A 24,524-nucleotide genomic window follows, 5' to 3' on the forward strand; every position below is an offset into this window, starting at 1 on the left:
TTGTCTTCCGGCTCTCAGTCCACCCTTACCTGTCTCTATGTACCATCCACCCAGGTCTAGGACAGCCTGTTCCAACACTTCCCCGGGACGATGGCGCTCAGGACAGCCCACACACCTCAACTGCTCCTACGCACCTTCTGGCTCTTGGTCTTCTGGCTACTTCTAAGAAAGCCCGTCCCAGTCCTTCCAAAGGACAACAGCGCTCAGGACAGTCTGCCCATCCTCTAGGACTCAAGGGGTGACAGCTTTCAGAACAACCTACTCACTGTCTGGCTCACAGTAAGGCCTGTCAGACCCAGGGACACAAAAGACACTGTGCAGGTGATTAAAACCAACCATCAAAAAAGTTGAGTCCATTACCAAAACAAAGTCCACAGCAAAAGACGGAGTCCACTCCAGAATGCAATGAATGTACACCTCACAGCACACAGACAAGGTGTTTAGTCTCTACAGTGGCCTGGTCCACCCACAGAGACACAATCAATTTGTAAAAGTGCAGCTGAGGTATAGGGACTCAGTCCTAACACATAAAAGGTGAGAACACAGCAAAAAGAAAGTGCAAATATAAACACCGTAGTGCAAAGGCCAAGTCCTGCTACAAAATCATCACTGTACTTGCTCAAAAAACAAAAAGAGTAACACAGACTGCAACCAGCCAGTGAAATGGAAAAAAAAAGAGAACTGAGATATAACAGTAGACAGTGGCAGTGTGACCAGCCAGCGCAATTCTCAAAAAAAAAATAACAGTAACACATTGGTTGTGTGATCAGCCAGTTCAGGAATCAGTCATCTGATCTGAGGAGATTCTAATATCCTTGTTAGTTTTTTTTTAAGTTCAACTTTATATAAATTGTTAACCATTAATGTGCTACGTCTATTGCCAATCAAAAAAACTATAAAGAATTAGGGTCCCAAAAACAAATGTGCTATTCTTTTGAAAGAAACAAAACTGTAAGCCCTAAATGCTGAATCTCACATGTACTTATTGCTACTAAGGAGCATTATCATGTGTTGTGGAAATGTAGCAGCAAACATGAGAGTAAAAGCTGTAATGCAGCATGGCAAATCAAAAAAGTAACAAAGAGAAACTGTCCAAATCTTTCAGTTCCACTGAATCATCCCTCACTCTTGAGTTGCATACACTGTGTATGTGAGGCCAGCACATTCCCCAGATACTTTCTCATCAACCCGTTGATAGACGTTCCTACATTCTCCTGAAGCAACTTGAAACTTGAACCCAGGTCTCGTGGCCCATCCCATATGACAATCCAGATTATCCTAGTACTTGCAATTGCGTGCACAACAACCAAGATATTGGAGCTCTGGAAAGATTTATGAAACTCTTATTAGGAACGAGAGGTCATAGTTCAAAAAAAAAGGTAGAGAAAAGTTGAGCCATTTAGAATCAGAGTCATAGAGCTGTACAGCATGGAAACAAACCCTTCAGTCCAACTTGTCCAGGCCGAACAGATATCCTAAACTAATCTCGACCCATATCCCTCTCATCCCTTTTTAATCTAGTTGCCTTATAAATGTCGCAATTGTATCAGCCTCCACCACTTCCTCTGGCAGCTCATTCCATTCACGCACCATGCTCTGCATGTAAAAGTTGTCCCCAGGACTCTTAAATCTTTCACTGCTCACCCTAAACCTATGCCTTCTAGTTTTGAACTTCCACACCCTAGGAAAAAGACTATTAGTATTCACCCTATCCATGCCCCTCGTGATTTTATAAACCTCCATAAAGGTCACCCCTCAGCCTCAGATGCTCCAGGGAAAATAGACCCAGCCTATTCAAAGTTAAAAATCACAACACCAGGTTATAGTCCAACAGGTTTATTTGGAAGTATCAGCTTTCGGAGCGCAGCTCCTTGATTCACCTGGTGAAGGAGTAGCACTCCAAAAGCTGGTACTTGCAAATACACCTGTTGGATTATAACCTGGTGTTGTGTGATTTTTAACTTTGTACACCCCAGTCCAACACAGGCATCTCCAAATCAAGCCTATTCAGCCTCTCCTTACAGCTCAAACACTCCAACCCTGGCAACATACTTGTAAATCTTTTCTGAACCCTTTCAAGTTTCATAACATCCTTCCTATAGCAGTGAGACCAGAATTACACGCAAATATTCCAAAAGTAGCCTAACCTATGACCTCCCAACTCTTATACTCAATGCACTGATCAATAAACACTGACAATTTTTACAAGTACAGGGAACATACGCAATTGAGATTTTTACAATACTGAGCAACTTTGACAGGGTGTAACATGTCCCTAAAGCTCTTCATTCAGGGTACTTAAAATACATAATTTGAGACTTTTTTCAGACTTCAGGATGAATTTTAAGCCTCCTCTTTTGGGAAGCAGGGGAGCAGAACATACCAAGCCAGGCTTCTCCACACCAAGCTTGTAATCTTCTAAATTGTTTTGAACATAATCTACTCTCTGAAATCATAAGAGCAACACACATAGGAAGCCAGGTTTGTCTCTTAAAATATGCAAATTAAGTTATGATATCAAATGGAAACTGACTACAATTTCAACAAGCTATCTGTGTGGTGAAGCTTTTCTGGTCAACCTAATGGTGAAGAATTAGCCAACGCCAGAACAAACCCAAAAGGTTAAAAGTCAATTTTCATTTTTGAAAAATATCTTTCTGTCAAAGCAGGAGGAAGAAGGTCCTGCTCAATTCAACAAAGGAAAGTTAAACCCCCCATAGCTAATGCTCCCCACCACTCCCTGATTGTGAGGTTCTTTTGAACACCCATCAGGCACTTATCCAAATTCAGAGAACCATTTTCTCACATCACCACCAGACCCAGGGACACAAAAGACATTGTGCAGGTGATAAAACGAACCATCAAAAAACTCTATTCCTGTTTGAGCCTCTGTCCGAACCACACAATTAATTCTGTTTGGATACTGCGTGCATCTTTGATTAGACAAGCACGCAACCTCAAGAGATTTATGCGATTACAGCAATGTGACAAGTATTTTGTAAAGCAGTAGTTCCCAACCTCTGCTGTATCAAGGTACACTTCAGTGAGACAAAAAAATTTCATGCCACACTACTTTTTTCAGCTGCCATAAAAGGCATATTAATTTGCATTTACTATGACTAATGACCTTACTTAGAGGAGTTTGGAATATCGCACAGCAAACTTTGTTTTAACACGCATCTTAATGAACCAGCACTCTTAATAAACCCGTAAAAAAAAACATGAATCCTAAATACCACGATATGAGTCTTTTCACGTAACGTATAACACTGATGTGTATATCCCCGACATTATATTTGTTACTTACTCTGTGTGTTTTACATTGATTTTAGGAAATGTGTTGATGTTTTCACGCAGGTTTTTTAAGGGGTGTTAATACCTCAAACCTTCACTTGGACAGGGTTTACTACGAACCTCCTGATTATCTGGAATATTTAATCAACTGACACACTCCTGGATCCCGAGGGGCCGATTAAAAAACACGTTTCATAGAAGGGTTAAAAGCATTAATGCTGAAAATCCGCTAGAAAAATACACCATTTTCCACTGTGAGCACAGACACATTTTTAAAATCTGCGCAACTGAAGTATTTACCAACTCTCTCACAGGAGAGAGATTTAGGGAAAGAGGCCGCCTCCTGACCCTGAAAATCCAAAGACCAGTGAGCTCTCGTTATACTGTGTCCAAAAAGCTCACAGTATAAAAATCGCTTTTGGCTCCAAGTGAAGAGTGATCTCTTTTGACTTAAAAACCTTATCCACTTCCTTAAACCTATTGTCCAGGCGACAGCCTTTCAAAAAATAGCGGGGCCCCTTCACTGCGCACGCGCAATCTCCGGTCCAGGCGCGGCGATGTCCGATCACTGCGCACGCTCAAACCTAATGTATGCGCACGCGCAATCTCCGGTCCAGGCGCGGCGATGTCCGATCACTGCGCACGCTCAAACCTAAGGTATGCGCACGCGCAATCTCCGGTCCAGGCGCGGCGATGTCCGATCACTGCGCACGCTCAAACCTAATGTGTGTGTGATCGCGCGCGCAAGACTGCATAACATCCGGGCTCCCTGACACTTGCACATGCGCAGTGATGGAGTCTACGCGCATGCTCAATGTCGGAAATCTACGTGCGAGGGGCATTTTAGCAGCTTCTCAGGAACTTAAACAAATAGAAGTTGTTGCAAACGTTTAGCAGGTTTGGCAGCATCTGTGAAGAGAAGTTGACATTAACGTTTCTTCGGGTCTGGTGACTCTTCCTCAGAAGTGAAGGTAGCTTGGAAAATGTCAGTTTATATGTGGAAGATAGTGGGGGGAGGGAGTAAAGAGTAAAAGGTAGGTTCATATAAAGCCCAGAGAGAAGAACAGGTGGACAGACAAAGGATCTGGCTGGGAGAGTGAATAACTGTTAATGGAGACTGTTAGTGGGTATCAATGGGTAGTGTAAAAAGTTAAAAATCACAACACCGTGATATAGTCCAACAGGTTTATTTGAAACCGCAAGTTTTTGGAGACCCCACTCCTTCCTCAGGCAACTCCAAAAGCTTGCAGTTTCAAATAAACCTGTTGGACTAGAACCTGGTGTTGTGCGATTTTTTAACTTTGTTCGCTCCAGTCCCTGTTTTTATGTAGTGTGTAATGGCAGACTTTGTGCTAACAAATCGAGAGTATGGCGATGAAGGGCTTACGACCGAAACGTCGATTTTCCTGCTCCTTGGATGCTGCCTGACCTGCTGTGCTTTTACAGCACCACTCAGTCGACTCTGATCTGCACCATCTGGAGTCCTCACTTTCCCCTTTATGATAACAAGGCCTGGTATGTGTGGTAGGGGACTAGGACATGAGGTTCAGGCACTAAAATTATTGAACTTGATATTGAGTCTGGAGGGCTGCAGGGTCACAAATGGAAAATAAGGTGTTCTTACAGCTTGTACTGAGCTTTGCTGGAGCAATGCAGCAAGCCTGAGATACCCATGTTGGTCAGGGACCTGGGTGGTGTGTTAAAGTGGCAGGCAACTGGAAGCTCAGGGTCTTTTCACTTTACTGCTGCACACCAGTTGACACTGGTGTCAACTCCATGTTGTAAAGCTGCTGCTGCTGTAATCAAACAGCAAAGTAAGTTAGTCAACCAACTTGAAGCCAGCCTATACCAATGTCTGTGACACAGTTGTATTCTATTGATCTATCTAATACTTGTTCTCATTATGGATCCAGGCTCATTTTCAAACTTAACATAATAACTACTGAACATATGGTGGCAGATGAAAGTGAGGACTGCAGATGCTGGAGGTTAGAGTCAAGAGCATGATGCTGGAAAAGCACAGCAGGTCAGGCAGCATCCAAGGAGCAGGAGAATCAATGGTTCAGCCAAATGAACTATATGGTTCAACCCACCCAAACTCAATCCCCATTACTCTAAATTTACCCATGACTAATGCACCTCACCTACACAATCCCTGAACACGAAGGACATTTATAGCATAGCCAATTTACCTAACCTGCACATCTTGGACTGTAGAAGGAAACCCATGCCAGAGTCAGGGAGAATGTGCAAGCTCAACATAGACAGTCACCTGAGGCTGGAATCCAACCTGAGTCCCTGGTGCTGTGAGGCAGCAGTGCTAAGCACTGCTCAAGATGGACAGCTAGGACAGGTCATGAGGGCGGTGCCGAGTTGGAAGTTTGGAACTGGGTTAAGGTGGGGGGGAGAGGGGAAATGGTGAAATCCACATTGATGCCATGGGATTGGAGAGTCCCGAGGCAGAAGATGAGCATGGTGGCAGGTAATGTGCAGCAATGGAAGAATATTTTAAAGTTACTGATATTTTAACTGTATGCTCTCCCTGACTGATGAACTGTGGGTAATGTGAGGAAGAGGTAACTCCCTATTTCCTATATATGTTTTGAAATGACTTGGCTTATGTACTGAGGGCTGTTGTCTGATAAGATCTGCTATGGGGCACCAAAGACGCTGCACACATTCTCAGTGGCTAATGGTCCAAAAAGAATGACTTCAGTTAACTCTGGATTGTGGCAGTGACAGCACTAAGTTCAGGACAGAGGTCTGTAAACAAGCAACAATAATTTCAAAATGGTTTTAGCAGCACAGCAGTCCCCTCAAGGTATGATCATTCAGCTTCCCAATTAAAGTGCTTCAGTGGACTAGACTCACTTGTTTAAAAAGTAAATAGAGAGATACCCTCTATTGGTCCAAACCCAAAGATAGAAATCTGGCAACATTTTACTTATGGCACAGCCTAACCCAATGGCAGTCGTAGTTCCCAACTGTGGTGCGACCAAGACTGCTCTCACTGATTTTCAAGTCATTCCCCAAATCCACTATTTTGATTCTCAGGAAGAGGTATAAAATGTGAAGATGCCACAAGACTCCATTTCGTTTCTTATTTTTAGGATAAATAGCTGTCATCTTAAATTCCATTGAAGTCAATGAGATTGCAATCCACAGTTAGCAACATCCACTGCATTACTACACTGTATCCAGTTACAACTGTTTCTTTTCTAGCACTGCTGCAAAGTGCATTTTAGTCAATGACAGCTAGCAACAATTATTCAGAAACTTCTGCAGTAAGGATACAGTAAGCCTACAACTTGCAGATCGTCACTAAGTGTAAAATTCAGACAAAAATACTAAAGAACTACTGGTGCTAGAAATCAGAAGCAAAAACAAATTGCAAGAAAATTTCAGCATGTCTCGCATTATCTGTGGAGAGAAAGCAGAGTTAATGATTTGGGTTCAGTGTCTTCAGTTCTGAATAGGTTCTGAAGCCAAAACCTAACAAAAAAGATGTCACCAAGGTTTCAAAATTGAAGTATAAACATGTGGGCGAAGTTTAGGAAAAGTGGGTAACATAGCAGCTTCCAGCTCCTAACTGAACTGTACAAGTGATAAATCTGACACATCGCACTGACAGCATTTGAAAACAGAAATGTTGGCTACGATGAAGATGATGTATCCCAGGAAGAAAAAGGACAGCATGGATTATAAGCCAAAATTGAAACAGGTACAAGTGCTGATATTATCCTGTTACAAATCCTAGATAGAGACAAAATAACTGCAGATGCTGGAATCCAAAATAGACAGGAGGCTGGAAGAACACAGCAAGCCAGGCAGCATCAGGAGGTGGAGAACTTGACATCCCCCTTCTTCAGGACTGTGGATGAGTAGAGGGGGAGGTTCAGATACAGGGGGTGGCAGGGGCAAGGTGGTGAAGTGGGAATTGTTGAAGACAGGCAGAGGGTACAACCTGGTTGGCCAATAGAAGGAATGAATCCATTGATAGCAGAGAGGAGTGGAAGGGATGGGAGAGGGGCAGGGAGGGAGTCGGGGGATGGGAAGGGAGGTTATTTGAAATTGGAGACTCACTAATGATGTTACCTAGTATGGTGATGAAACGTCTAAAAATGAACCTTGCAGCTCAGCGAGCAAACGTACATCCAGAGCCTCAACCTGAGCTACAAATCTTCTCAAAACTCGCTAATGGTATAAAATAGTATTTATGCTACATGAAGTTCCCTCTGAACCAGGGTTCACAATTGCTGCAAAATTGTTCATGGTCAACACTATATTTTAGTCACAAATTAGTTCAACAAATTTCCTTTCACTGGGAAAATGAAGAATGCTACTCAGTACTGAAATGCTAACTTTTATCTGCAGCAGGTTTGGCGTCTGGCATCAGATCATTTTTTTTAAATGCATTTATCTATTGTATGTGGGCATTGCTGGCTGGCCAACATTTATGACCCTTGAGTTGTCCTTGAGAAGTTGTGGTGAGCTGCCTTCTTGAACCGCTGCAGTCCACCACAATGCCATGAGCCTCGCCACCATCCATAAGGCAGAAGGCAAGACTGTGAGGAGAAAGTGAGGACTGCAGATGCTGGAGATCAGAGCTGAAAATGTGTTGCTGGAAAAGCGCAGCAGGTCAGCCAGCATCCAAGGAGCAGGAGAAACGACGGTTTGGGCATGAGCCCTTCTTCAGGAAGAAGGGCTCATGCCCGAAATGTCAATTCTCCTGCACCTTGGATGCTGCCTGACCTGCTGCGCTTTTCCAGCAACACATTTTCAACAAGGCAAGACTGTGCCTTATATGCTTCCGACTTACCTGGATGAGTGTAGCCCCAATAACTCTCAAGATGCTTGACACCATCAAGGACAAAGCAGCCTGCTTGATTGACACTACATCCACAAGAATCCACTTGCTCCACCACCAATGCTCAGTAGCAGCAGTTTGTACTATCTTCAAGATACAATGAAGAATTTCACCAAAGATCCTTAGACAGCACCTTCCAAACCCATGACCACTTCCATCTAGAAGGACAAGAGCAGCAGATACACGAGAACATCACCAACTTCTAGTTTCCCTCTAAGCCACTCACCATCCTGACTTGGGAAATATATTGCCATTCCTTCACTGTCGCTTAGTCAAAATCCTGGAATTTCCTGCTAAGCAGGTGCTAATTGATAGTGTGTTGATGACATCTTCCATCACTTTGCTGATGATTGAGAGTGGACTGATAGGACAGTAATTGGTCGGGTTGGATTTGTAGACAACAATCCTGAGTACATAAACGAGCCATTTCAAAATAAATGCAGGAAGTAGGAGGTTCAGCAAGTTACCTCCTCTTCACATTACCCACAGTTCAACAGTCAGGCAGAACATACCTGATGAAGGGCTTATGCTCGAAACATCGATTCTCCTGCTTCTTGGATGCTGCCTGACCTGCTGTGCTTTTCCAGCGCGACACGTTTGACTCTGATCTCCAACATCTGCTGTTCTCCACTTCCTCCTAGGCAGAACACACTATTCATGCAGTTAAAGTAATGATAACCAGGTATGACAAGGCAACTTGTCAAGATTTCAGGATTGCAACATTGAACTTGCAAGGTACACCTCAAGGCACAGATCTCTCTTCACCTGCAACTCTCGTGTTCAGAAGACAAGTCCATCCTGCTTTTCCATCTCATACCCAATCTCAACTAGATTCACATGATTGCTTTTTGGAAAGAAGAGAGAATGGTGCAGAAAAATGATTGGAGAATGTGTAAAATTACTTTGGATAAATTCAGGACAAAATGTATGGGACAGTAACACCAATACTTGGATTTGTTAAGATTGCAGAGAAAACATACTCAATCCAGGTCATGTGAAATTGGTATGATCACAGACACGTCCAAAAGCAGTGCAGAATATACATTCAAATTGCATAATTCACAGGCAATCCAAGATGGTTCAGACAGTAAAAGTATTATGCTATCCCCATATAACTACGTGACTACAGTGAATAGTTACACCAATCTACAGTAGCAGACAACATATGATAGCATAAAAGCGTACAATCATATCCACAACTATACAAGAACTTGATCCAGTCACATTTTATGTCTGCTGGAGCATTACCTCGATGGGTAAAGATAAAAGTGTGTAAATGCCTCTTTCTTTTTGGTCTGGATCCTTGTGTTTCTCATGGAAGCAGTCCTACTCCTTAAAGGAAAAGGGAGAGTTTGTGATATGGCATGTGTCTATAATCAAGCAAGCGCATAATTTTGAGAGTTAAGTGATTACATTAATATTAATGCCGTGTTTCTATATAAACTTCATGTTGAAAAGCTGTTGCTGTGTGTAATCCATCAGGAAATTCAGTTAACTGAACTAACTGAAGCACAGATTGTGCCAAATGTCTGTGACAGAATTTTAATGGATTTTGTTGCTCTATGATAAATCCTCTGATACTTCTCAGTAGTAACTACTGTGAGTGTTCAAGTTACCAGAGGTAGTCTAATCACTCCAGAGAACACATCAACTTCCTCAAATTAAAATCAATCCTGTTCTATTGGTGAAACTGATTACACCTCCTTAAACTATTCATCATGTGTCTGTTGAAATAAAACACACAGGCTTGAATCTTCAGAGATCCAGAGAGGCAAAATCTAGACCTTAGTTGTTGTTAGTCTTCAAGACCCTGCAGAATTCCTTAGCTGACAAACTCCTGATCCAAACTATCTACACCATTTCCACACTTGACCCAAGTTTTCCTGCACCCAAATATCTGTTCCAATTCCACTGCCTACTTATTCACTCATCTATTCATTTATCCACAAACACCAGCCACTCACTTATTCAGTTAGCCAATCACTCACCTGCTCAATAGCTCACTGAAAGACTTTATTTATTTACTGACATAGCAGATAGCACAGCTCATGCCAAAATAAAAGGTGGCCTGTCTTCATCTCTCTTTGTTTATACCCAGTCTTCCCTGTGAATGGCTCCACTAATTCTAGGGATAAGATGTCCTGTCTGGAATAATGTAGTACTGTCAGGGCAAAGAACTCTTGAGAGGCAGTGGCAATGTATTCAGCATTTTCCCAGTCTGGAGGATCCGGCCATATAAATGTTACAGGAGGAGGTCATTCAGCTAGTTGTGTCTATGCTGGCCTCTGAAGGTACAGTACATCCCATACAACTCTCTTGCCTTTACCCCATAGCTCAGCAGGTATTTCCTTTTTAGATAATGATCTGATTCTCTTTTGAAAGCCTAAGTTGAGGTCAGCTTCATTGCACTCTAAGTCATTGCCTTCCAGATCCTAATCACTCTCAGCATAAATAACTTTCTCATTTTTCCATTATTTCTTTTGCTAATTGCCTTAAAAAAATCGTGCCCTCAAGTTCTTGATTCATCCACTAACAGGATCAATTCTCCCTATCTACTCTGTCCAAATACATCATGGTTTTGTGTACATCTACCACATCGCTCCTAAACCTTCTCTACGGAGAACAGTCCCAACTTTTCCCATCTTTCTATGTATTTTAGTTTCTTCTCCCTGGAAGTATATCCTTCCTTAATTGTGGTACACCAGAATTAGACTCAATGTTCCAGTTCAGACTGAACTAGTGTTTTATACAGTTTAACTTCAGAAAGTGCTGAAAAAATTCAGCAGAACTCTAGCAGCATCTGTGCTGAGATACAGAGATTAGGTTTTGAGGCAAATGTGATTCTTCCTTCTTGGTTGAGAGAGAGAGCAAGAGAAGAAGTCACCAAATTCCTCCAGCATCATAAGGCTGCTTTCTCATGTTGGAGACAAAACAAACTGCAGATGCTTGAAGCAGAGAACTTCTTCAAAGTTGGAGACAGGACTCCTGGTGGTTTTGGTTTGAACCATTAACTTGGTTTTTCTCTCTCCACAGATGCTACCAGACCAGATAAGTGTTTCTGGCAACTTCTGTTTTTGCTTTGGACTTTTGACATTTTAACATATAGCAGAGTTGGGTGTGATGAATGAAATTTAGATGATATGATTATAATGTCCATCATAAGCCCATATTGCGCTCTGGTAATTTTGGACTAGCTGTACTTGTCATATGATCATGCTGACCAGTCAGACAAGAGTTAGGCCACAAAAGAATGCAAAATCATGGAGAGGTCAGAAAGCCTGTAATAGGACATGCAGTTGCAAATATGGCTAAACTTCTGGAGGAAGTAAAAAGTGTTTTTGCTTGGAAAGAAAGTCAATACAATTAGTGAAAAACTACATGTGAAGTGAAAAGTGCACATTTCAAAGAAGTCATAAATTCCACCATTTGGCTTTTCAACTATTCTGCAAGACAAGGATAACATATTCGGACAAACCAGAATTCTCTCCAGCAGGAAAGATGATGAGAATAGTTAGCTAACCTGACAATGAAGATGCCCCACTAAAGAGGCAGTTCAAGCAGAGAACATTCCAATTCCTGGTCCAATTCTTTAGGAAATCCCTGGCAAAGAGACGGAACCACAAGGAGTTCACCTGCAATGACTGATCATCAGGAGTTCTTGCACCATAGTGGAATCCATAATTATCAAATGATTTTGCTATGCTGAGTTAAAACGGCCATGTTCAAGGCACTGAGAAGGGAGACATGGGCTAAACATCCCAATGACAAAACTCTTATTCTTCTTGCTTGAAGGAAGCCAGCATTGAAATTCCAGCAGAGACAACCATGGAAACACACACAGAGATGGAGACTGTACACTCTATAGTGGAACTGAAAAATGAGGCAGTCATGATGCAGTATGTTGAAGAGCCTCAGGAGGCAGTTGACTCTGAAGGTTCTGATGAATGTCAGCCCACTCGTCTGCCTTTTTCCCTACCCAAAGCCATGAAGAGATAATCTGGGATTTTGCATTGCAGCATAAAAACAGTGAAAGCACGTTTGACTGCATTGACAATACTGTGGGATATGTTGCACTTGTACAATAAGCAGCTGTGAGATAATGTGTTATAGGCTAATTATATATTCATTAGTACCGAGTTGCCTTCATTCATTCATAACCCTTTACTAACCAGTCATTTACTATAACATGGTTTCAGTCATTCATAAAACTGCAGTTCTGTGGTATCCAAATTTAAAACAACCCTTTCAAACCCAATCCTGCATTTTCACAACTTATCAGCATACAGAACAATACGTTTTGGGCGGCACGGTGCCAGAGACCTGGGTTCAATTCCTGCTTCGGGCAACTGTCTATGTAGAGTTTGCACATTCTCCCTGTGTCTGCGTGGGTTTTCTCCGGTTTCCTCCCATAGTCCAAAAATCTGCAGGTCAGGTGAATTGGCCGTGCTAAATTGCCCATAGTGTTAGGGGAATGGGTCTGGGTGGGTTGCTCTTCGGGGGGTCGGTGTGGACTTGTTGGGCCAAAGGGCCTGTTTCCACACTGTAAGTCATCTTATCCAAATACCATCTCCACAAAACATTATAATATCAATCAGCCCTTACCAACCATCTATTGGACCTGAATAGATTGTGTAAGTATCTTTTAACTGGGCCATTATCCCTTTAAGAAACTAACTGACAAAACAGTGTTTGCATGAAATTGTATGAACGAATGAAACTCACACCAGCAAATAGTAAATAAATCTCACCACTCAGTTATCAGTTTAATATAATTTATTATTTTATTACAATTTCTAACTTATGTGCATGTAGGCCTCGTATTTTACAAACATTTACAATCTTAAAAGACAAAAGGGCTAACACCTCCAATTATGTAAGCCGACCGGACAGATGCCAGCAAGACTTAACCCGTCTCCTGTCTCCCAGGGCAGAGCCCTTGAAAAATTTGGGTACTATAGATTAAAAACGTAACACTATAGTAATGAGATTTTAATATATGTAAGAACTGTATATAAAGGCGCTCTTGTAAGAACAGTAATTTGGGATTTCATTGCTGCCTTGAACTTGTGCTGTGATTGCTGAATAAAGCCGCTATTTTAATCACTCATCAATTCCGGTCGTTATTTAAACACGATCCAAAACAGCAAAGGACTTTTGAGCTTTTCCGGAGCTAGCTGTCAATATTTTCCATGCTTTTTTTACAGGTTAATTGTAAGGGGTGAACAAATTGAGTAATGAAGAGTTTTTTCACATGGTTACTGCTTAACTGTACCTTCATTTGGGATTATTATTAATATATGGTGCACTTGTGGGCAAATTGAGACACGTGTTTTCTTGGCTGTTTTGAAGCTGTTTAACATAAATTTGTAGATGGATTCCCTAGGATTCAGATTACCAAAATTCTCAAATACCTTGCTTTTGTTATGCAGGATGCTGCCATTCTCAATTACTTATGCACATATTCATCCAAGTTCCTACACCTCTGTACCACTTCAGAATTGTTGTGTAATGTTTCTCTACATTCACTAGGATGAATCATTTTACACTTCTTTGCAGTACAATTGTTTTGTGACTAGACTGCCTATTCTAACCAACCTAGTCAGGGATGAACACAGCAAGCCAGGCAGAATCAGGAGTTGGAAGAGTCGACGTTTTGATCATTCTAACCAACCTGTCTACATCTTATGATGCACATTGTACAATTGTGCCTATACACCAAGGATAAGGTCATTCATATATATCAGAAAAAGCAGGGGCCCAACACGGACTTGTGGACAATTCCCTAGAATATTTCCTTAGATCTAATGAACAAATGTTCACAACTATCCTTTGTTCCTTGTCGTTCAATCAATTTCAAGCCCACCTATCTACTGTCCCTTTTATTCTACGAGCTCTGACTTTGGTAATAAGGTTGTTGTAGAGCACCTTATCAAATGCTTTCAGAATTCCTGTGCACCACAACATCAGCATTGCCCTCATCAACCCTGTCTGTTACCTCATCCCTCATCAAAACATTGAAGCAAGTTAGTCAACAATGATTTTCCCTGAAGTCCATGCAAGTTTTCTTTAATGAACTCACATTTGCTACTATTAATTTTGTTCTGAATTATCATTTCCAAAAGCTTGCAACTGAGGTTAAATTGATTGGCCTATCTGAACAGAGTATAAAATTGGTTCAAAAATAGAAATTGCTGGAAAAGCTCAAGCAGCATCTGTGGAAGGAAATCAGAATTAATGTTTTAGGTCCGATGACCCTTCCTTAGAACTATAAAATTAGTTCCCCCTTATTAACCTTGAACACTCCCAAGTATCTGAAGTACCTTCTCTTTCACGATAATCTTGGTTGCATCTTCTTCCTTGGTAAAGATAGGTTCAAAGCATTCAATTCATACTTCAGCCATGCCCTCTTCTTCCATCCCCTTTCTGATCCCTAGTTGGTCCACTCCTCCTCTTACTAGCATTTTACTGTGTATATGCCTGTAAAAGGCATTTGAATTTCCTCGTATCACCTGCCGGTCTCTTTTCAAACTCATTTTGCTTCTCTTTTTCCACTTGGGCAGTGAAGGAGTCAAGGATTTAAAAAAATCTAGTTAGATAATCCTTAAAGAAACATTTCATTTGAAGTAGCCTAAAGATTGAAGCCAAGGGATTTTGTCTAGCCTCTTGAGGTAGTTGCAGTGTTCTGTTGTAGAGATCACTTGATAGTTGACTCTTTGATTTAAATAGGAGGAGAAAGTGAGGACTGCAGATGCTGGCGATCAGCATCCCCTCCCCCCATCTTGTCTCAGTCCTAAACCTCGAACTCAGCACCACCTTCCTAACCTGCAATCTTCTTCCTGACCTCTCCACCCCCCACCCCCACTCCGGCCTATCACCCTCATCTTAACCTCCTTCCCCCAATCGCATTTCCAATGCCCCTCCCCCAAGTCCCTCCTCCCTACCTTTTATCTTAGCCTGCTGGACACACTTTCCTCATTCCTGAAGAAGGGCTCATGCCCGAAACGTCGATTCTCCTGCTCCTTGGATGCTGCCTGACCTGCTGCGCTTTTCCAGCAACACATTTTCAGCTCATCTTTGATTTAAATATACTAACAATCCTTCTCTGGTCTATGTTCTGCCATGTAATTTTGGATTGCATTTTCCTTTCCATTGAGAAAACTGGGAAAGCTTTAAGTGAAGTGGATGAAATATTGTGAGTTGTGATGCACTCAGTTCTTTGAATGACTGCCTACTTATGATACTCCTATTGCACATGAGCCTTGACCAGGAAGAAACTTTTAAGCTCTATCCTTTGAAGTGTTTATACATGTGTAGAAGGTATTAGAAGTGAGCTTGCCTCCTACCCAAATTATGTGATAGCTGCAACAAAAATAATGTTGGACTTCAAGACATGGATTAAGGAGAGAGTTTGAAGTAGTAAACAGGGTAAAGTGATTCTTACAGCTTCAAACCGATTACCAAAATATCTGCAACAAAAATTGAATTCTCTTCTCAGTCTCATGGGAGCCAGGTATCTTTTTGTAAAGGTCAAAGACTCGTGATTAACCCTTCCCTTTACTTAATTCCCCTTGTAACCATTATGTTCATGATCGAGAAAGTAAATTGACAAGACCGTGTTATTACTGAAGGACACTGTTCCCTATGCTGCTAATTTCACTCTATTGGTATGCATTGGAGCATAAACCTCCAATTACAAATCATGTCTAGTGATAATAAAAAAGGTCACATGTTTAGAAGTGGTTAGATTGGAGGCTATTTGAAAGTGGCTTCACCAAAATGTCTCTTCCCAATGTATTCATCACTCATTTGGATTGCCAGATCAAGTTAGACTTTTCTGACTATCAAATCTAAGAAAACTATGGTTGGTTTGGGGAAAAGTTAGTGCTGAAGGTACGTACCTCACATCTATCAGTAGAACAGCATCATTACAACTACTTAAGAAAATAAATGCTTTAAATTTCCTGGCATCAGGGAGCAGCAGGTGATCTTACCTATGCTTTTCATTTAATTGTCCTGGATCAAGAATGTTCTATTGAAGAAGGCTTTGGAATTTACATACTTCCCAATGGATTCAGACAAACAAACAATTATGAACTAATTGATGGAACTGTGTCAATCAAAGCCTCAAGATAACAATCCTAACAATGTTATGAATATCCAGAATACTGCCATGACCCATTCAGCATGCACTAATCTATTCAACCAGCTCTCACAATTCAGAGCTCTGTGTCTGATCGGTGACTGGAATAAGCTGGTGGATAATTCTAGTATATTTCTCATAGACAAAAGGAGAAGACTGGAAAAATAGATTTTCAAGATGTTCTACAGAATTTAACTTAAGTTTGCCAATGAAAATGAAGACTGGGCTTGCACTGTTGCCACATTAAGTCCATAAATGCTTCAATCCTGAATACCAGCTCTGCACTCAAACTACCTGGACATTACATTCTGAAAGTCCCAAAAATTGTCTCATTTTTGCACTTACAGTGGGAAATGCACATGTGCCCAACTCTTAAATAGACATATAGGTCCAGAACTATCCAGTGACCAAAGAGATGTAAAAGCGATTTACTAGGTTTGGCACTCAACTAGCACAGAGGCCATGAATTTAAATCTCATTATGATAATCTATTAATTTTAAATAAAAATATCTGGTAATTTATGTGCTAGCATTAGCAAGATGAAAGCTGCTGGATTGTCAGAAAAACATTAGCGCTTCACGAATATTCTTCTGGTCTGGCCAATTTGTGACTCAATTTGCACGTGCTTAACTCCTTAGTGTTTTTAAGACAGTAGTATTATCAATATCTCAATAACAAAAAAAAATGGCCTTGAACTACCTTGTACTAGATTATGCACAGTAGGGTGGCACGGGAGCCCAGTGGTTAGCACTGCTGCCTCACGGACCAGGGTCCCAGGTTCAATCCCAGCCTTGGGCGATTGTCTGTGTGGAGTTTGCACATTCTCCCCGCGTCTGTATGGGTTTCCTCCGGGTGCTCTGGTTTCCTCCCACAGTCCAAAGATGTGCAGGTGAGGTGAATTGGCCATGCTAAATTGCCCATAGTGTTAGATGCATTAGTCAGAGGGAAGTGGGTCTGGGTGGGTTACTCTTTGGAGGGTCAGTGTGGACTTGTTGGACCGAAGAGCCTGTTTCCACACTGTAGAGAATCTAATCTAGTCTTACTTCATACATCAGACCTGGCATCTCAGGATTCAGTCTGGTAAACTCCCTTGTCCTTTTAGTTCCTTCATGTTTCCTCCGTTCCACCCATAAAGTCTTCACTGACTGCTTTCCTTTCATTACATCCTCCCTCACCATTGAATTGAATTCTGTTTCTAATCAGTAATGCTGCTCTATCCCCTCTGCCTTTTTCTCTATCCCTCCTGTAAACTCTACAACCTGGCATGCTTAGTTCCCATTCTGTAGCTATGTCTCCATAATGGCTACTATATCATAGTTTCCAACTTGAACCTGTGCCTGTAGATTGTTTAATTTGAGGTATATACTCTGTGCATGTATATAAATAATTCTAAATTGCCCATACATTCTATCCTGTCCTTCAGCATCTTTTTCTTATTTCTCCCTCCTACTCAATATACTTTTTATAGTCCTGTCTTGTTCATTAAACTGACCCTACTGTTCGTCTATTAACCTCTACCTTCTCAACACATGCTGCCCTGCTGCTCCAGTTCCCACCCCTCTGCTAAACTAGTTTAAAACCTCCTGAGAGGCAACTGTAAACCTCCCCACAAAGATTTTGGTGCCCCTTTAATTTAGGTTCAACTTGTCCTTTTTGTACAGATCCCTCTTGCTCTGGAAGAGATCCCAATGATCCACGTATCTGAAACCTCCCTCCTACACAAGCTCTTTCGCCACATATTAGCTGTACTGTATTCCTATTTCTGGCCTCAGTAGCATATGGCACAGGAAGTATATATACTTTATATATATTTGCTGAGTGCAATGTCGTTTCTTCTACACTGGGGAGACCAAACCCCAACTAGGTGGCTGCTTTGCAGAATATCTTCACTCAGTTTGCATGCATGAGCCTGGCTCTGGTCACTTGCCATTTATTAAATGCCACCTTGCTCTCAAGCTGATATTTCTGTTCTAGGGATACTGCAACATTCCAGTGAAACCTAACATAAGCTGGAGAAACATCACTTAATTCTCCTATCATGCACTTTAAAGCCTCAACATTGAGCTCAGGAACTTCAAATCATGAATTCTGTCCTCCATTTTGATATACCTTTTATCCAACCCCTCTATCTGTATCATGGTTTCATATGTTTGCTTTGAATTATAGCTGACCTATATTCTGTTACTAACACCTAGTTTGGATTGATGCGTGGTCTTCCCGCTGCAACCATTACGATTTGATCTATGATGTGGAGAAGCCGGTGTGGACAAAGTTAAAAATCACGCAACACCAGGTTATAGTCCAACAGGTTTGTTTGGAAGCACTAGCTTTCAGATCGCTGCTCCTTGATCAGGTGGCTGTGAAACAGTATTGTTTCACAGAATTTAAAGATTAATCATTTGCTATAAATTCTGTGTCTTATGATCCCGTTTCATAGCTGCCTGATGAAGGATCAGCTCTCCGAAAGCTCATGCTTCCAAATAAACCTGTTGGACTATAACCTGCTGTTGTATGGTATTTGATCCATAATACTTTGGATCTTTGATCTCCCTCGCTTTCAAACATTTCCATGACCTTCCTCTCTATTCTGCTTGCTCTTGCCTCCCTTTTTCTCACCAACATTACACTCGTCACATTTCCACCTGTCTTCACTTCTGACAAAGGGTCATATTATTGTTCTCCAAATATGCCGACAGACCTACTGAGCTTCTCCAGCACTTTCCATTTTTATTTTTCTCTGATTATTGCCTTTGTGTCTTTGGTGGAGTAATGCAGTTTGAATATTGAAGTGTTTCCCTGCAGAGAATGGTGGCTCAGTGGTCAGCACTGCTGCCTCACAGCACCAGGGACCTAGGTTCGATTCCAGTCTTGGGTGACTGTATGGGTTTCCTCTGGATGCTCTGGTTTCCTCCCACAATCCAAAGATGTGCAGGTTAGGTGAATTGGTCATGCTAAATCGTCCCATAGTGTTAGGTGCATTAGTCAGAGGGAAATGGGTCTAGGTGGGTTACTCTTCAGAGGGTTGGTGTGGACATTTTGGGCCAAAGGAGCTGTAGAGAATCTAATGTAATGTTGATGTATGGAACCATATCTCTGGTGGCTTGCTTAAGTATTACAACAAAGAGATTTAAAAGTGAGGGGAGGTGGATGTTGAGCCATATAGTACTGGTTACTGCAGAGGCATCAAACACCTCAACACAGGCACAAGCACATCCTCAAATTGTTACCACAGTTTTCTTAACAAACTTGTTCAAACATCCGAGCGTGGAAAACAACTGCCTTAGACTAAATCAACTCACATTTTGAAAAACTTCAGTAGGCCTATAAATAATATATATATTAATTCGGATGTTGTTCTTTGCACTTTTCCTGTCGCTGTCCAAATGACTTTAATAATGCAGCTATCTTACTCTAAAACTGCATTGTGATTCGGTCAGGACATCATCTATGAGAGGCTGTAAAGGAAACATTTAACTGGATCCTTGTAAAGACTTTTCCTTTGATAGAGAGATGTTTATCTCTTAGTAGTTGCCACACATATTTTTGAATCTATCCTATCATAAAATCATACAATAGAGAAGAGGCCTCTGGTCTATTGGGTCAGCACCCACAAAAAAGACTCTCAATACACTAGTCCTACTTTCCAGCACTTGGCCCATAGCCTCAAAAGTTATGACGTTTCGTGTGGTCATCCAAGAACTTTTTAAAGGTTGTGAGGTTTCCCAGCTCCACTACCCTCCTAAGGAGTGAATTCCAGGTTCCCATTCCCCTCTGGGTGAAACCATTTCTTTGTCAAATCCCCTCAAACCTCCTATCTTTCATCTTTAAATTGTGTCCCTTGTTATTGACCCTTCAACTAAGGGGAATAGTTGTTTTCTATTTGACCTGTCCAAGCCCCTCATTACCTTATACATCTCTATTATAATCCCTCTCAGCCTCCTATGCTCAAAAGAAAACAGCCCAAGCCCAAGGCTTCTCCAGCCTTTCTTCATAAACTGCTTCAACCCAGAAAAAATTTGGTGAATCTCCTTTGCGACCTTTTTAGTGCAATGACACCTTCCTATATTATGGTGACCACAACTGAATGCAGTACTCCATCCGTGGCAGAACCAAAGTTCTGTACAGCTCCAATATAACCTCTCTACCCCTATAATCCATTTCATCACTGAGGAAGCACTCCAACATCTGTCTGTTCATCTGAGCTCCCTTTTATCCTGCCATTCATTGAATTTCCTTTGTCTTGTTACTTCTTCCAAAGGGCATCAACTCATATTTTAGAGTTAAATTCCATTTGCCACCGATGTGCCCATCTGATCAATTCATCTGTAGCCTTCTGTAACCTAACACCTCCATCCCTCACTGTCAACCAGCCGGTCAATTTTTGTGTCATCCACAAACTTGCTTACCATCCCACTCATATTTTCTTGTATAACATTTATATTCAGATGCTGGCCTTGTTGGCATCCTTGAAGGCTGTGGATGCCTCCCTGTTCTTCTCTTCAAGACTGCTGTAATTTTGTTTATTATCTCTGTAGTTTTAAACTTCAAAATCTCTGCTGGGATGCCTTTGTGTCTTATTTATTTGATCTAATTATCTTTATCACCTCATCAGTGGAAGGAGGAAAGGACATTTCCTTTCTCAGGCAACTGTTCAATTTGATATATAGAATCTGCTGAAATTTGGGAGCTTTTGTTGAGGAGTGGTCACACTACCTTTTTATTACAGCAGCCTTGTCAGTGATTGGTTCACCTCGCTTAGTTGTTGGAATAGGACCAAACGTTGAGGTGGGTGAATTATATACAGCCTTCAATGCATTGTAAAAACTAATATTCTCAGCAAATATGTTGCAGTTCATCAACATTTGCATCACATCAGTCATTCTGCATTTCTCCTTAAATACATTTGAGCATGTGTTTAGAAGTTTCAGAGGCTTGACACTTGGTTGTTGACTGTGGAGCTGCTCAAGGACTTGTACATACAAGCTGTTTTGTTTAAGAAGATGGGCTTTCAACATTCTCATCAAACCAGTCTTGGTCCATGTGTATGCAGCATCACAAAGCTGTTTTATTCAGCTTCTACATTACCTGGAGAGAAAGATCAAACTGCAGTGTGGTGTCAAGTTACATCACAAGGTTTAAACTCTTAGTCGGGTTTTTAAAAGAGTGTAATGTCTTGTTTTGGATGTGCCTCGCGAGTTGATTGCTGATATTCTGACTGTGTCTTTAGAATCAGCTGCCTGTCAACCAGATAGAGGTTTGTCCAAATGTCAGCTCCTTGAATGGCATGAGATCCCTTGTGTCAGCCTTTTGCATCTATGCACTAAACATATAGTTCACAGCCATCCACTACAAAGCCACTGACTCCCATAACTACCTTCCCTATAGTTCTTCATCCTCTATGCCCTGTAAGGATTCCATCCCATTCTCCCAAACCCTTTGTCTGCATTGTTTCCGTTCAGATGACGCCACCTTCCAAAACAGTGCAGCTGACATCGCTCCCTTCTTCCAAAACTATGGTTTCCTGCCAACTTTGGTTGACAGGGCCTCAACCGACCTATCACCTGTGCTTCTTCCCTTACCCCTTCTCATCATTCATAACAGTGTGATCGGGTTCCCTTGTCCTCATTTTTCATCCCACCATCCTTCGCCTTCAAAGGATCATCCACTGCCATTTCAGACAACACCAGCAGAATACCACCACCAAGCACATCTTCCCTTCACTCCCCCTGTCTGCATTCTGTAGGGATTGTTACCTCTGGGACACCCGAGTCCATTCCACCACCACCAACACCATCCTCTACTTCCCATGGCACCCTGCATGTAACCACAAAAGGTGCAACACCTGCCCCATCACCTCCTCCCTGCTCACCATCCATGGGCCTAAACAGTCTTTCCAGGTGAAGCAGCATTTCTCCTGTACGTCCTCCAATCTGGTCTATTACATTCACTGCACACAATGTGGCCTTCTCCACATTGGAGAAACCAAACGCAGGCTGGATGGCTGCTTTGCAGAACACTTCTGGTCCACATGCAATCATGACCCTGATCTTCCCGTAGCCAGTCATTTTAACACAGGATCCTACTTCAATGCTCATTTGGCTGTACTCGGCATACCGCAATACTCCAATGAATCACAGCGCAAACCAGAGGAACAAAATTTCATCTTCATCATCATCTTACAATGTCTGGACACCTTCAGATTGTGAACTCACTCCCATTTCTTTTAGCTTTACTTGTTCCATCCTCTGTCGCCATGTCCTCTCTCCCCTTCTCCCAACTCCAGTGGGACCATCTGTTCTTTCCAGTTTGGCAGTTGGACACATCTTTGTTCTGCCGTTCTCAATTTGCGATCACTTAATCTGCTCTGTCAACACCCTTTCTCCCCCACCACTCCACTCACAAACCCCCACTATTGCATAAATGCTGCCCCTCCACGTTTCACGTCAGCTTTGATGAAGAGTCATTTAGACTCAAAATATTAGCTTGCTGTCTCTCCATGGATACTGCCAGACCCACCCTGTGAATTCCAGCATTTTTTGTTTTCAGTACAGATTCCAGCATTGGCAGTAATTTGTTCCTACATTGGAGAAGGAGACGCCAATACATGGTGTTTCCATATAATTGGATGGTACAGTGATTGTAAGCAATACTCATATGAATCTAATGTAGTGATTATATAATAAATGTAAAATTCTGTACATATGAGGTAGGACTGATAAATTAAACTGCACTTATTTCAATGCAAGAAGCCTAATAGGGAAAGCAGATGAACTCAGGGCATGGTTAGAAACATGGAACTGGGATATCACAGCAATTACAGAGACTTGGCACTGGGATGGACAGGACTGGCTGCTTAATGTTTCAGATACAAATGTTATAGGAAGGATGAAAAGAGAGGCAAGAGAGGAGGGGTAGTGGGGTTTTTGATAGGGGATAGCATAACAGCTGTACTTAGTGAGGATATTCCTGGGAATACATCCAGAGAACTTATTTGGGTGGAACTGAGAAATAAGAAAGAGATGATCACCTCATTGGGATTGTAACATAGAACCCCCAATAGTCAGAGGGAAATTGAGAAACAGATCTGTAAGGAGACCTCAGTTAACTGTAAGAATAATAGGCTGGTTATGGTAGGGGATTTTAATTTTCCAAATGTTGACTGGAACTGGAGTTTAGATGGAGAGAAATTTGTCTGGTGTGTGCAGGAAATATTTCTGATTCAGGGACCTGGATTCAGTTCCTGCCTCGGGTAACTGTGTGGAGTTTTCACATTCTCCCTGTGTCTGCGTGGTTTTCCTCCGAGTGCTCCAGTTTCCTCCCACAGTCCAAAGATTTGCAGTTCAGGTGAATTAGCCATGCTAAATTACCCCATGATGTTAGGTGTGTTAGTCAGGGGTAAATAAAGGGGAATATGTCTAGGTGGATTACTCTTGTGAACTTGTTGGCCCAAATAGCCTGTTTTCACACTGAAAGGAATCTAATCTATGAGAGAAGGTGTAAAAATTGACCTACTCTTCGGAAATAAGGCAGGGAAGGTGACTGAGATGTCAGTGGGGGAGCACTTTTGGGCCAGTGACCATAATTATATTAGTTTTAAAATAGTGATGGAAAAGGATAGACTGGATCTAAAAGTTCTAAATTGGAGGAAGGCCAATTTTGATGATATTAGGAAAGAACTTTCAAAAGTTGACTGGGGGCAGATGTTTGCAAGTAAAGGAACAGTTGAAAAATGGGAAGCCTTCAGAAATGAGATAACGAGAGTCCAGAGACAGTATATTCCTGTTAGGGTGAAAGGAAAGGCTGGTAGGTATAGGGAATGCTGGATGACTGGAGAAATTAAGGTTTTGGTCAAGAAACGGAAGGAAGCACATATTAGATATAGACAGCAGAGATCAAGTGAATCCTGAGAAGAGTATAAATGCAGTAGGAGTATGTTTAAGAGGGAAATCAGGAGGGCAAAAAGGGGGCATGAGATAGATTTGGCAAATAGGGTTAAGGAGAATCCAAAGGGATTTTATAAACGCATTAAGGACAAAAGGATAACTAGGGAGAGAATAGGGTCCCTCAAAGATTTGCAAGGGGAAATCACAGCAGATGGAGGAGATACTAAATGAATATTTTGCGTCAGTATTTACTGTGGAGAAGAACGTGGAGGATATACAATGTGGGGAAATAGATGGTGACATCTTGAAAAATTCTGGATTAGTGGTGCTGGAAAAGCA

The 24,524-nt window shown here is 41.7% G+C and overlaps 1 protein-coding gene across 1 annotated transcript in view; it reads right to left on the reverse strand.

The window, feature by feature from the left end:
• The window catches only part of rxfp1 (relaxin family peptide receptor 1), a 113,498-nt gene extending 109,711 nt beyond the window's left edge, over positions 1–3,787 (reverse strand). The window contains exon 1 of the mRNA XM_072584262.1: positions 3,308–3,787. The gene's annotated coding sequence lies outside the window, so the exon portion shown is untranslated. The remainder of the gene's footprint in view (positions 1–3,307) is intronic.
• Between the last annotated feature and the right edge of the window lie 20,737 nt (positions 3,788–24,524).

This window comes from Chiloscyllium punctatum, chromosome 14, assembly GCF_047496795.1.
Source record: "Chiloscyllium punctatum isolate Juve2018m chromosome 14, sChiPun1.3, whole genome shotgun sequence".
In the NCBI taxonomy this organism is placed as follows: domain Eukaryota; kingdom Metazoa; phylum Chordata; class Chondrichthyes; order Orectolobiformes; family Hemiscylliidae; genus Chiloscyllium; species Chiloscyllium punctatum.